The 16,178-nt window shown below is 32.9% G+C and overlaps 1 protein-coding gene across 1 annotated transcript in view; it reads left to right on the forward strand.

Annotated features, from left to right (window-relative positions):
- The window catches only part of EPHA6 (EPH receptor A6), a 983,513-nt gene that overhangs the window by 620,268 nt on the left and 347,067 nt on the right, over window positions 1–16,178 (forward strand).

Genomic DNA, 16,178 nt, shown 5'->3' on the forward strand with positions numbered 1-16,178 from the left:
ATTATTTTTATCTCTATAAACATAGTATATGTTTCTACTCAATATATTTTCTATATCTATAAATCTGTAAAATGATGAGAAATACTTAAAATGCTGACTTAGGGTTATTAATGAAGAAAGGTTGAATTTTATTCATGATAGTCTGTATTAATTGTATTTTAGTTTCATTCCAATTATTTTTTAAATTGATCATACATGACACAAAGCATTTTTTAAAATAAAATCCTCAAATAGCCAAAACACTCCATTTTCTAATTGTTCTGCATTCATATGACTTCCCTATGACCATCATCATAAACTCTCCTAATTTGGGAGTCATATAAATCAATAAAATGTAATTCTCCAGTAGTTTTTTGCTGAATTTTGCCCATCATGCCAGAGAATTTCTAGGAAGAAACTATTTCATTGTATCCTTGTCAATCCAAGAAAGTACATAATTCCACAAATTATAACCCCAGCAGAACCAAGAAGTAGATAAAGTTGTGTCCAATGAGAGAGGTGATAAATACGATAATGTCGTATTCTTCTATAGCCCTTTGGAAGGAGTTCATAGCAATTCATAGCAGTTCATAGCAATGTCATTTACATAATATATTAGAGTTTACAATCCTATTGGGTAAGTGGGGAAAGTACCTTCCAGGCATGTGAGGTGTTAAGAAAAGCCCCAATGTTTATGATCTAGGCATAAAGATTATAAATAAATTAGAAAAACATAGGATAGACCTGTGGAGGAGGAAGAAATTTGTGAGCAAAGATGAACTAGAGACCATTATTGATCACAAAATATAAAATTTTGATTATATCAAGTTAAAAAGGTTTTGTAAAAACAAAAGTAATGAAGACAAAATTAGAAGGGAAGCAATAAAGTGGGAAAATATTTTTACAGTCAAAGGTTCTTATAAAATCCTCATTTTCTAAAGTATAGAAAATTGACTCTAATTTATAAGAAATTAAGTCATTCTCCAATTGATAATGGTCAAAGGATATGAACAATTTTCAGATGAAATTGAAACTATTTCTATTCATATGAAAAGGTGCTCCAAATCATTACTGATCAGATAAATGCAAATTAAGACAACTCTGAGATACCACTACACACCTGTCAGATTGGCTAACATGACAGGAAAAGATAATGCTAAATGTTGGAAGGGATGTGGGAAAACTGGGACATTGATACATTGTTGGTGGAATTGTGAATGAATTCAACTATTCTGGAAAGCAATTTGGAACTATGCTCAAAAAGTTATCAAACTGTGCATACCCTTTGGTCCAGCAGTTACTACTGGGCTTATATCCCAAAGAGATCTTAAAGAAGGCAAAGAGGCCTTATGTGCAAAAATGTTTGTGGCAGCCCTTTTTATAGTGGCTAGAACTTGGAAACTAAATGGATGCCCATAAATTGGAGAATGGATGAATAAATTGTAGTATATGAATGTTATGAATATTATTGTTATGTAAGAAATGACCAGCAAGATGATTTCAGAGAGTCCCAGAGAGACATACATGAACCAAGTAAGTGAAGTAAGTGAAATGAGCAGAACCAGGAGATCATTATACAACCATATTTTTAACAACCATATTATATGATGATCAATTCTGATGGACATAGCTTTCTTCAATAATGAGATGATTCAAATCAGTTCCAATTGTTCAGTAATGAAGAGAACCAACTACACCCAGCAAAAGAACTATGGGAAATGAGTGTGGATCACAATATAACATTTCTACTCTTCTTGTTATTGTCTGCTTGATTCTTTCTTTTCCTTCTCAAGTTATTTTTACCTTCCTTCTAAATCTGATTTTTCTTGTGCAATTAGATAACTGTATAAATATGTATACATATATTTTATTTAATATATACTTTAACATATTTAACATGTATTGGACTACCTGCCATCTAGGGAAAGGGGTAGGGAGAAGCAGGGGAAAAATTTGAACAGAAGGTTTTGCAAGGGTAAATGTTGAAAAATTACCCATGCATGTGTTTTGTAAATAAAAAGCTATAATAATAAAATTTAAAAATAAAACACCCATTAAATTCATTCTACCCTGGTCTTGAACCTTAAAGATTTAATTATTATTAATTTTTAGTCCATGAGTAAATAGTCTTTATTTTTAATGGGGACTGGCTAACTATTGTTAGGAAGAATAATAGATAGATGGATAGATAGATAAATAGACAGATAGACTTGTACTTATATAGGATAATAGGATAATGAAACTAAAGAAAATTAATTTTTCAGGGAACAGATAATAGTCTAGTCGATTCAGGATAGATAGTTTGAAACTTTGAAAAATCCTAGAATTCTGATCAATGAAATGACCCATCATAACTACACATAATCCATGTATGATTTTGTTTTAATTAACTATACATATCATTTCCTATAACTTTATTTTGTAGTCAAAATTGTTAAGTGGCATAGTAGAGCATCAGGGCAAAAGAAAAAGAAAGAAAATGGCTTAATGAAATATTAAAACATACATAGAAGAAAGGGATCAGGCAAACAGGACATTGTGACTATTATTGTGTGAAATTAGCATATACTTTTTAAAACTTGGAATTTTTATCATAGTCTTTTCTATTCTTTATATAAGAAAATGTTTGTTTGTTAATATTTCTTAAGTTTATAACAAAAAAATAAAGAAAAAAGCATATGTATTTCCCCCACCTCCAAAAAAGAAGAAAACCCAAGGTTAAAGTATATTTAAGTCTATTCTATGAGCAATAGCTATCATGTGCTGGCTTTTATGCACAGGAATAACAAGTGAGAAGGACTACTTTGGCAACTATGTATTAGAAAAGGGATAAGTTGAACAAAATAAGATTAGTTAGCATGACTATAAGATAAGAAATATACTATGAAGACAACAGCCAGTTACTTGGCCCAACTTTCCTGTCATAAAAACTCTATTATTTTGATCCAAGCTAAGCCTGGGGTCATCGTTTTAATTGTCTTTGACTGAGAAATGGGAAGAACACAATCAGAGGAAAGACAAGCTTTACTACAAGAACTGAACCTAAAAAGAGTCAGGGTGTTGTTTGTTGCTAGAAAAAAAAAAAAGATAAGAGAATCAACCAAAAGCCTCATAATTTTTGGAGTCAGAGGCTTTTTTCAGACAAAATCTCTGTAGTGAGATATTCAATAATTTCCCCCTCTCTCTTTTCCATGCCATTCTGAACTAATCAAGAAAGTATTTCAATTTGTTGATGATCTACCATTCTAGTTAAAAAACAACTGATTTAAAGCTTGCTGGTGATGCAATGATAAAGGATAGAATAAAAATAAATATACTTAGATTTTGGGGGTTTTTCCTCTGCCTTTGTTTGAAGAGAGTAAAGGGAAGTATGAAGATAGCTTATAAGAGATGTCTAGATGATGAATGTGAGTCTGGACAAAGATAAATTTGGAGAAAATTATATAATATATTTGCAATATCTATAACAAAACTTAAAACGAATTCAAGATTTGTAATAAAAGGCTAACCTTATACTCTGATAAGAACTAATCATTCATCATATATCAGTGAACATGCTCTTAAAATCCACTTATTTCTTCTCCCCTGAAATTTGTGCTGTTTGTTCTTTATAAGTTTCCTGGAAGACACTGAAAATAGATATTACAATGTTATGTAACAGTAGCTTATCTTCATTTACATTTAATAAAGCTGAAATTTTCATAAAATGTACATTTTCATTTAAATGAAGTAAGGAGCTGTGCCACTTAGGGAACTATCAAAAAACATCTGTCTCCTTTGACTTTTTACACCTAAAAATGATAAACTATCAATGAATTATTGCAGTAGAGAAATTATCAGGCAAACAGTCAAGTCAAATTAGGACAGAATCATTGTTTTCCAAATATCTTGGGGGAGTATGAGAAAATTAGTGGCTTGATTTTGCAAATTCTCTATTAAGAACAAAAAAATGTAAATCTTCTTTTTTAAAAAAATGTGAATTGTTGTCAAGCAGAGAGAAAAAAATTCAGATACAACTACCAGAAGCAGGGATATAATGATATCTTTCATTATTAAATAGCATATTTGTGCACATGGATAATTTCTGCTAGGAATTGACTCAGGGTTTGGAAGGGATCCTAAGCATGCAGTGCCCACTTTTGCTATCAGATATTTATATAAGATGATTATTTGTACTTTGGAATGTATCAACAATTGAGTTTGGCCAAAGATTTTTAGATCATAGAAACTTATGTGTAGAAGGAACTCAGAGGTAAGATTCCTCTCTACCAAGTCTCTGGCAAATGTCAATCCAGTGGTTTAAAGACTAATAATAAATAAGAATTCCTTTCTTCCTGAAGTGACTCCATCAACTTGGTAATAATCCTAAGTCTAATTAGGCAGTTATTTCCTTAATCAAGCTTAAATTTGTCTATTCTCACTTTCTGCTCATAGCTCCTAATTCTTTTTCAAGAACAAATATAAATCTAATCTTTGTTCAATATGAAAGGTGCAAAAGACTTTAACAAAATACTTCCTTTCTCTAATACTTTCAATTTTGTAATTATAGGCAAGTGACAATCTCTTACGATTTATTTCCTCAATCACATCTACCAAAAATGAGAAAGGCACACAATGCCTCAGAGGAATTCAGAGTACTTACTCCTCCCTGCTTGGTAACCAAATAGACAGTAATATACTTGATTCATTACAAATATAACTTGTCTTCTCAATGGTGAAAGTAGGCTCTGCAATTCTCATATTCATTGGTTTATCACTTTCTTATACACTATGGCTGCCCTCAGAGACAACTCTATTATTAATTTGAAGCTAGAGTTCCCTTCAAAAGGAGGAGAGTATCTTTTTTAAAGCTAACCAGTATACAAATATGAATCACATATGTAAAAGATCTAGGACATGACATTCTATAGAGTGAAAACCTAGTAGAGCTGCTGATGGAAAATGGAGAATTACTTTCAAACTTTTGGCACACTCCCACACCTACATCCCCAATCAGGACCATGAAGAAAGGCTTTAGGAGGAGTTTATTGTTTTACCCTCTAGCCAAGAAGGTTATTCAGTATCAAAAACTGAGTTTATCTACTTGTTGATGAGATTTTAGGTGATCATATTATCCAAGAGCGTCATGATGTTCTATGAAGGAAAAATCAAGAAAAACTGCTGATACAAAATAGAAATATTAACTTTTTTCATCATAAAAATATGTTTATAAAGGTCATTCAGAGATCATCTTCACTTCAGCAGTCTTGAATCTATACTGTGATAAAGTACAGCTTTTTTTTTTTTAAAAAAAAAAGGGGGATTCTTTTGGAAAACAATTTAATGTCTTCCAGCCCATAGGATATTTCTTTTATCTCACCTGTTCCTTTGAACTGCCCTCAAAGGAAATAATTCAATTCATTTCAATACCTATCTATTAAGCATTGTGTTAGGTACTAGAGTTATAAATAAATATTTTGCCCTTCATACATTACCCATTCACTTTCAGAAAATCTTCTCTAAGTAGTTTATTTTGTCCAACGTATATAATAATATTATGTTATCATGTTTGCCCCCTTATTGTTATGGTCCTGATGTGGTTGTAGTACCAAATGATGTGATCTAGGAAAGCAATTCCTGGTCACCAAATGATGAGATTGATGAAATTACCAAATGTTGGGATTTGTCATGTAAAGAATTCACAATGGCCATTCTCTCTGACAAAGGGTAGGTTTATTTAGATGAGGTTACAAACAAACAAAATGAAGAGATATAATAGACATGAGGAACGGTAAATATGAAATAGAGTTGGGAGAGCATATAGTTAGCAAGGAAATGGGGTTTTAACAATAGAAAAGACGAGTTGCCTATTGGAACCAGAAGAAAGGAAACACCAACATTATGTTGGAGCATGCCTTTATTTAGCAGGCTAAATCCAGAGAGGAGTTTAGGATCCAAAAAGAATAAGTTGGAATGAGACAATTGAAGCTAGTTCCAATGATCTTGTGATGAAGAGAGCCATCTGCACCCAGAGAGAGGACTGTGGGAACTGAGTGGGGATCACAACATAGATTTTTACTTTTTTGTTGTTTGCTTACATTTTGTTTTCTTTCTCATTTTTTTTTCTTTTTTGATCTAATTTTTCTTGTGCAGCAAGATAATTTCTAAATATGTATACATATATTGGACTTAACATATATTTTAACATGTTTAACATATATTGGATTGTTTGTTATCTAAGGAATGGGGTGAGAGGAAGGAGGGGGAAATTTGGAACACAAGCTTTTGCAAGGATCAATGTTGAAAAATTATCTATACATATATTTTGAAAATATGTATTTATTTTTAATAAATAATTTTTTATTTTATAAATAAAATTGGCTTTCATTAAAAAAATGTAATTTGGCTATAAGGAGAAAGATACCATAAGGCGTAGTGGTGGATGAAGAGAGATATACCATATGGTATGAGGGAGGGATGAAGAGAAAGTCACCACAAGGAAGAGTGCCATGGTGGGCTATAACCCCAAGAATGATTCAGCAAAGATAGTATGAGCCATTAATAAATTTATAGGGGATGTTTAACCTGAGGGGTTTGACATATCTTGGATTTCTTTTCTGTACACAGCAAGGTGGGGGCACCCACAAGAAGGTGAGATCATGAGACTAAACCAATTCCTATCAGAGCTCTTCCTTGTCTGCCCCTGGGAGCAATTCTATTAATATTTCATTCTTTTTCTGCCAACTACACCTTGGACCTCATCAGTCTGACAAATTCAGCCTTTAATTTTAGCCATTACTGGTGAGGAAAATTTTGTAAGTGTGTGTATACACACATAAAAAATAAGTGACATCTACAAAGACATGATGAGAGAGTTAATGCTGCTCTTCATCACACTGATTAAAATAAAAATTTGGCATATATATATATATATATATATATCTTTCTGGTTACAGCCTTTAAAAGGCTTTTAAAAAATAATGAATACCTCCATCAGGATTATTACATTAGTTGTCCTTCTCTGGATATTTTCTAATTTTGCTAATTAAGGGATACCAATAACATGGAAGTCATACCAGAATTCACAGGTCATTTCTTATAAACCTGAAAAGAGCTAACCAAGTCTTTTACATGGTTATGGCTAATTTAGCTTTACAATATTTGATTAAGATTATCTAGTCTGAGAGAGATTTTATTTATATCATTTAACTTAAAAATGAAATAAAATTCATTTCTCTTCATTTCTCTTTTTTTTTGGAGAATTTTCATCAATTCCATATTAAAAAACTAGGACTATTCAGACTGAATATGAACTTCAACAATTTGTCAAGACATTTGTCCTAGAAGCAGCTACACCCAGAGAAAGAACACTGGGAAATGAATATAAACTGCTTGCATTTTTGTTTTTCTTTCCGGGTTATTTCTACCTTCTGAATTCAATTCTCCCTGTGCAACAAGAAAACTGTTCAGTTCTGCATACATATATTGTATATAGGATATACTGCAACCCATTCAACATGTAAAGGACTCTTGCCATCTGGGGAAAGGGGTGGAGGGAGAGAGGGGAAAATCGGAACAGAAGTGAATGCAAGGGATAATGCTGTAAAAAATTACCCTGGCATGCATTCTATCAATAAAAAGTTATTAAAAAATTAAATAAATAAATTAATTAATTAATTGATTGATTGATTGATTGATTAAAAAAAGACTTTTGTCCTAATTATGCCATTCTTTTTTGAGGAAACAAAGGATATCAGGTCTTATGATCATTTCTAGAATAGATAACAAGTTTAAAGAGGACAGCGGGTATATCACAGTCATTGCAGAATGATGTTGTCTGAATTCAAAGCCTGTTGCTGACACTTACTAGCTATATGACTATGGGCATGTCATTTAACCATAAAGATCCTGAGACAACTAACTTTCTAAAATCATAGAATTATAGAGCTATAACTAGAAGGGACATCAAAAGCCATCTAATCCTTTTTGTTTGTTTGTTTGGTTTTGTTTTACAGATATAAAAAAGTCATTTAACAGATTAAAAAAGACAAAGCTTAGGAGAGGTAAAGTGCCTTACCTGATCACACAAATAAGTATTCAAGATAGAATTTGAATAGAAGGCACCTCATTTCAGAGTTAGTATATGTACTTTAACTAAACTTCTAAGATTTATGGACTAAGTTATGAATAAGTTGTGAATTGTTTTAGTAACATTCCCACATTTTTGAAAACATATTGACCTTAACTGGAGCAGATATCATTATTATGGTTTTGTTTTGTTTTTTACCAGACTTATGATTTCACTGGTATAGAGAATTCTGGTTAGGAAATGCCTTCTTCCAATAGGTTCTCTGAATTTTTTAATCTTAGAGTATTGGGTCACACAGGAGTTATATGACTTGCACAGGACACACATATAATGTATGTCAGAAATAGGACTTATGCTCATGATTTTCTGACTACAAACATGGCTTTCTATCTGCTAAGACCCCTCTATTATTAGAACTTAAGGTGGAGCCAAGATGGTAGAGAAGGCACATGTAACTTTCTAAGCTCCTCTCATACCCTCATTACCAATTTTGAAAATCAGCCTGAAAAATAGCACTTGACTGGTAAAATTCACGAAGATTACAACAACTCACCAGTCAAAGATAATCTGAAAGATCGCCAGAAAAGGTTTGTCCTAAGTGGTGGGAACAGACCAGCGCAGGCAAGGATAGAATGAGAGGCTAGAATTTGGATCAAACCAGGAGCTGGGGTGGCCTCCATGGTTTTGGAAGGTTTACAGAGAACTCTCTGCCATAGCATGACTGCTTTTCTTTGATTGCAGAGTAGTGGACCAGCAGAGAAATTAGAGCCTAGGATAGAGGTTACTCTGAAGGATGTCAGAGCCTAACAAGATCAGGCTATACCCACCCATGACTGGAAATGACTATTTCCAGAGCAGCCTATAACACAGCTCTGCAGTAGCATTCTGTAGCAGGGGCTTTCAAATCTGCACATTATGGGGCACAGCCTCTAATCTGCAAAGTGGGGGATCTTGGCCTGGGGTAGTGAAATTTCCCCAGCTTGATTATACTCCCCAGGCAGAGACACTTCTGGTACCCTGAGGGGTAGGGAAACTGATAATACTCAAATTGGGCTTTTGCAAGGGGGCAGTGATACTTTTGCTGCTCAGCTTCTGGCTCCAAGGCAGTTGCTAATCCTCACAGTGGGGCTCCTCACAGGGTACTTCTGCAGCCCAGCCCATGATACTCAGGCCTAGTCACTATCTGGTGGAGCTTTTCCCAGAGTACTCTTGCAGCTTGGCTGCTCTTTGCAGCCCATTGACAGGACAGCTACTGTCCATATATCAATCCCTGCTCTGCAGAGGAAGCTGGTAATCTCCTTGCCCTGAAGGCTGACTCTAAAGGCTTAAAAACATGAGTAAAAAAACCAAAAGGAAGATGGATAGCTTCTATACAGAAAGAGAGCAGGTTTTCAACCCCAAAGAGACTAATAGCAGACAGTCTCCAGACAATACTCCAAAGAGGGATATAATCTGATCCCCAACACAAAAGGCCCTCCTAGAAGAAACTATAAAAAATCTTAAAAGAGAACTAGAAGAAATATGGGGAAAGGAAAGAGAAGTTATGCAAGAGGGCAACAACTTCCTGAAATGTGAATTGGAAAAGGTAAAGAACTCCCAGAAGTGCAGGAAAACAGAATTTGTGAATTGGAAGAGGTAAAGAACTCCCAGGAAAGCAGAATTTGTGAATTGGAAAAGATTAAAAACTCCCAAGGAAGTAGGATTTGTGAATTGGAAAAGATAAAGAACTCCCAAGAAAGTAGGATTTGAGAATTGGAAAAAGAAAATAACTCAGTAAAAAATAAATAAATAAACAAATTTTAAAAATTAGTGAAATTGAAAAAAATTCCATAGAGCAAAACAACTCATTTAAAATCTCAATTGGACATATACAAAAAGAAGTAAAAAATCTAATAAAGAAAATACCTCATTAAAAATCAGAAGTGAACAAATAGAAATGAATGATTCATGAGGCATGATGAATCAGTCAAGCAAAATCAAAAAATGAAAAGTTAGAAAAAATGTTAGGTATTTACTTGGAAAAACAACAGACCTGGAAAACAGATCTAGGAGAGATAATCTGAGGATCATTGGATTTTCCAAAAATTACGATGAAAAAAAGAGCCTAGATACTATTTTAAAGGAAATCATCAAAGAGAACTGCCCAGATGTAATAGAATCAGAAGGTTAAATAGACATTGAAATAATTCATTGAACACTTTCTGGAAAAGACCCTAAAATATAAACTACAAGGAATAATGGAAAAATTTCAGGACTATCAAAATAAGGAAAAAATATTACAAGCAGCCAGAAAAAAAAAATTCAAATACTGAGGTGCCACAATAAGGATCACTCATGATCTGGCTGCTGCCACATTAAAGGATCGGAGGGCCTGGAATTTGATATTCCAAAAGGCAAAAGAACTTGGAATGCAGCCAAGAATAAACTACCCAGCTAATCTGAGGATTTTCTTCCAGGGAAGAATATGGACATTTAATGAAACAGATGAATTCCATTTGTTTCTAAGGAAAAAAAAAACAGATCTAAACAAAAAATTTGATCTCCATCCATAGGACTTAAAAAAAGCAGTAAAAGGTAAAAAGAACTCTTGAGAACTGTATTTCTCTTGTGGATATACATAAAGAGTACATGTATAATTTGATTTTACTGATATAACATGAAAAGGGAAGTAGAAATGGAAAGGGAATAGTGTCAGAAAAAGGGAAAAGGGGAGACAAAAAGAGGGAAACTACATCCCACAATGAGGCAAAGGAAACCTAGTATGTCTAAGGGAATTTAGAGAGGGGGAGGAACACTGTGTGAATCTAACTCTCATCAGAGTTGGCTCAAAGAGAAAATAATTGACATATTTGGTTTACAGAGAAACTTCTCTCACCCCATTAAAAAGTGGGAGAGGAAAAGGGAAAAGGAAAAAAAGTAATAAGGGAAGGGTACAAGAAAGGGGAAGGGATTCAAAGAGAGGAGGGAAGGATACTAAAGAGGAAGAGCTGCGTGACGCAAGTGGGACCAATAAGTTTAATATTAGGGAAGAAGGGGTAGAAGGGTAAGAAAAAGAAAAGTATAATCTGGGGATATTAGGATGGCAGGAAATATAGAATTAGTCATTTTAATCATAAATATGAATGGTATGAACTCTCCCATAAAGCAGAAATGGATAGCAGACTGGATCAAAAGTCAGAACCCTACAATATGTTGTTTACAGGAAACACATTTAAAGCAGGGAGATACATACAGAGTAAAGGTAAAAGGCTGGAGCAGAATCCGTTATGCTTCAGGTGAAGTTAAAAAAGCAGGGATAGCTATCCTTATCTCAGATAAAGCAAAAGCAAAAATTGATCTAATTAAAAGAGATAAGGAAGGAAACTATATTTTGCTAAAGGGTAGCATAGACAATGAAGCAATAGCAATACTTAACATATATGCACCAAGTGCATCTAACTTCCTAAAGGAGAAGTTAAGAGAGTTGCAAGAAGAAATAGACAGCAAAACTATAATAGTGGAAGATCTCAACCTTGCACTCTTAGAATTAGATAAATCAAACCACAAAACAAATAAGAAAGAAATCAAGGAGGTAAGTAGAATATTAGAAAAATTAGGTATGATAGATCTTTGGAGAAAACTGAATGGTGACAGAAAGGAGTATACTTTCTTCTCAGTAGTTCATGGAACCTATACAAAAATTGACCATGTATTAGGACACAAAGACCTCAAAATTAAATGCAGGAAGGCAAAAATAGTAAATACTTTCTTTTCAGATCATGATGCAATGAAAACTACATTCAACAAAAAGTTAGGGGACCAAAAATAATTGGAAATTAAATAATCTTATCTTAAAGAATGATTGGGTGAAACAGCAAATTATAGACACAATTAATAATTTCACTCAAGACAATAACAACGATGAGACATCATAACAAAACTTGTGGGATGCAGCCACAGTGGTAATAAGAGGAAATTTTTTTTATCTTTAGAGGCTTACTTGAATAAAATAGAGAAAGAGAAGATCAATGAATTGGGCTTGCAACTTAAAAAGAAAAAGACCAAATTAAAACCCCCCAATCAAATACTAACCTTGAAATTCTAAAATTAAAAGGAGAAATTAATAATATTGAAAGTTTAAAAAAAACTATTGAATTAATAAATATAACTAAGAGTTGGTTTTATTAAAAAAACAATAAAATAGATAAACCTTTGGTAAATGTAATTAGAAAAAGGAAAGAGGAAAATCAAATTCTTAGTCTTAAAAATGAAAAGGGAGAATTTTCCATCAATGAAGAAGAAATTAGAGCAACAATAAGGAGTTACTTTGCCCAATTTTATGCTAATAAATTTGATAACCTAAGTGAAATGGATGACTATGTCCAAAAATATAGACTTCCCAGATTAACAAAGGAGGAAGTAAATTGCTTGAATAGTCTCATTTCAGAAAAAGAAATAGAACAAGCTATTAATCAGCTCCCTAAGAAAAAATCCCCAGGACCAGATGGATTTATATGTGAATTCTACCAAACATTTAAAGAACAATTAGCCCCAATGCTATATAAACTATTTGAAAAAATAGGGAATGAAGGAGTCCTACCAAACTCCTACACATGGTACTGATACCTAAACCCTGTAAGTTGAAAACAGAGAAAGAAAATTATAGACCAATCTCCCTAATGAATATTGATGCTAAAATCTTAAATAAGATATTAGCAAAAAAAATCATCCCAGGGATAATACATCATGGTCAACTAGGATTTATACCAGGAATGCAGGGCTGGTTCAATATTAGGAAAACTATTAGTATAACTGACCATATTAATAACCAAGTTAACAAAAACTATATGACCAACTCAATAGATGCAGAAAAAGCATTTGATAAAATTCAACATCTATTCCTATTAAAAAACACTTGAGAATATAGGAATAAGTGGACTTTTCCTTAAAATAATCAGTAGCATCTATTTAAAACCATCAGTAAGCATCATATGTAATGGACATGTATACATATATTGTATTTAACTTATACTTTAACATATTTAACATGTATTGGTCAACCTGCCATCTGGGGGAAGGGGTTGGGGGAAAGAGGGGAAAAGTTGGAACAAAAGGTTTTGCAATTGTCAATGTTGAAAAATTACACATGCATATGTCTTGTAAATAAAAAACTATAATAAAATAAATAAATAAATTTTAAAAAGAAAAGAAAAGAAAGCACAGTGTCTTGTTTGGGGAAAAACCAAAATACTGTATTTTAAAAACAGATGTCCTCATCTTTTGTCACTTATATTTCACAGGGAGAGGGAAAACCAGAAAAATGATGCATATCATGTTATTTTACCTAGACAATTTAGTAAAACAAAACAAAAAAAAATTTAAGCTATTGCTGATCACATTAATGCAAAAAAAAGTTTTTTTCCTAGCATACAATAAGTTCAACATCTGTGTAACATCTGTCTGTATACTTTGACAGTATCTATGTATATAACATAAGGTTCTTTGTTGAAAAAGGAAAGTTAGGATTTTAAAAAGAAAAAAGCTCATAGTCATCAAAACATTAAAATTTTAGTGAGTTATTACTAATTTATATTATCCTATAAAAAGCACTTAGTTTCTGTATATATTTACTAAAAAGTGTTTGAATAGTATTCTGAAAATATAAAATTCCATATTAAATACTAAACAAAATCAGTTATTTTATCTTGCAACAGCAAAGTTCTTACATGTTTTAAATAAAGGTTGGTCAAGTTTTAGAGTAAATTTCTATTCCTTGCCATATGTTATTCTTTCAATCTGTTCTAATCAAATAATCTGTTAATATTTTGTGCATTTTGGCTAACATAATGACATGCTATTTGTGTTGCTTACAATGAGATATTATATACTCAGTTATTATTCTTTTCCTCTGATATATTTTTTAAATGAAAATATATTTAATAAATATTTTTAAAGTAAAAAAAAGAACTTAAGTAAAATATATTTTCATTTAGTAGTCATCAACCAGTTCAATCAGGCTAACCCAAACATCAAGCTACCATCATTTTGACACATAATTTATTTTACGTAAGATATGTTTTTTCTATTCATTTTATCTTCTCACTTTAACATATAAACATATTGGAATCATTCTTTTATAAGACAAATCCTATTCAGTCCCCGATATGTAAAATAGCACCAAATTTAGAACTTATTAAGTAGAAAAAATATTCAAACTAAAGAACAACCTGTAATAGTAGCAGATTGACATAAAGCAGATTCATTACTTGGAAATAAGAATATACTTAATTGGCTAGCCTAAATATAATGAAATTTCTATTGTATAGCACTGTAATCACTAAAACAGTTCCAATATATCAATTACAGTGAAAATTTTGTATGGAGTTGCTATTTTCTACTCAGGTTTTCTATGGGGATTTATCTTCAGCAAAGTAAGAAAATGTAATTTTTTTATGTGTCACCATGTTTATATGGTGAATCGAATTACTTCTAAGGGAAAACTTGCCTTATAAGCTGTGAAAATGACTAACTTTTATACACATTCACGTGGGTCTTTTTCGAAGTGAAAAGTCTCTAAAATTTTATCCTCACTAGAATCTGTCTTACCCCATGTATGCTTCACTTTGGTTATGCCATATGTTTGGGGTCACTTTTTGAGTCTACATTGTTTAGGAAAGATAGTCTGGTCCAGAAGAGTAGAACCAAGATGGTGCATGAACTCAAAACTGTATGAGTGTATATATAAAGAATATCAAGGTGTTCAGTCTGAAAAAGAAAAGACCTAAGCTATCTTTAAGTATTAAAGGGGTAATCATGTGGCAGAATGATTGAATTGTTTTCCTTGGAATAGATTAGAACAGAACATAATGGAAGGTAATGGAATAGTATGAAACAGAATGGGTTAAAATAAAATAGAATGAAGTAGATTATAATTGAAAGGGATAACATTTACATAGGGCTTACTATATGTCAAGAATTATGCTTGGATCCAAAGTGTGGTATTAAGAGAATGGTTTTTGTTATTGCTCAGTCATTTCAGTTGTGCCTGACTCTTTGTGACCCCATTTTGGATTTTCTTAGCAAAGAAACTGGAATGGTTTTCCATTTCTTTCTCTCCAGTTCATTTTACAGATGAGGAAACTGAAGAAAATAAGGTTAAGTAATTTGCCCAGGATCATATAGCTAGGGCCTGAAGCCAGATTCAAACTTTGGAAGATGTCTTCCTAACTCCAAATCCAGTGCTCTGTCTACTATACCCCTGTTATGGGCCAGAACTTGAAACAAGGTGCTAAGTCAGTGGAATTGATATTGACAATGGTTATTTAGCATGGTGCTTAACAGTTCTCTAGTTCAGTACATGTTCTTAGTACTTAACTATAGTTCTACAAGATTGCCACTTTTGATAAGAGAGCGTATGTAAGCTAGGAGCCTCAGCCAGGATTCAGTTGGGGAAATTCAGAAGCCAGAGAAGGCAGGCGGGAGTTCAAGCTTTTAGAACCAAGGCCAGACTGAAAGGCTTTCCAGAAAGCTGCCCAGTCCCAAAAAAGAGATAATAAAGGATCTGGTCTATAAGAAAGCTAACCAGGCTGCAGGAAAGGAGACAAGACTTGGAAAGAGACAATAAAGGATTTGGACTTTAATCCCTGGCTACTCGTGTGGTGATTACTGAACTGAAACGAAGGCTGCCTCCAGAGACCCCAACAAAACCTCAATAGAGAATATTACATTTTAGAGAGAACATCACATACCCCGAAGAGCAATAGATAGTAATTGTTATGAGACAGATTTCGGTTTGATACATGTAAAATCTTCCAAGAAGTACAAGAAGAACTATATAAAAGTAAAACTGGCTACCTTTAAAAATGATACATTCTGCAGAAAGAGACAGAGACAGAGACAAAGAGAAAGAGAAAAAGGCAGATTATTATAAAGAAAATTCATATATAGATACAAGTTCAAATAAATGGCTCTGAGATCTCTTCAAACCCTGAGAGCCAATGATTTTCCATCTGCAAAGTATGGGCTAGCTCTCTGGAAGGCTTCAGTATCAGCCAGAGTTAGGATAAATTAAAGTCCTTGGTCTTTAAGGGGAGAAGTGAAGGAAGCAGGCAAGCTGCCGCGAAACTTGCTAAAGGTCTCTCCTAGATTCTGG

This window comes from Antechinus flavipes, chromosome 3 (assembly GCF_016432865.1).
Source record: "Antechinus flavipes isolate AdamAnt ecotype Samford, QLD, Australia chromosome 3, AdamAnt_v2, whole genome shotgun sequence".
NCBI classification, from domain to species: Eukaryota; Metazoa; Chordata; class Mammalia; order Dasyuromorphia; family Dasyuridae; genus Antechinus; species Antechinus flavipes.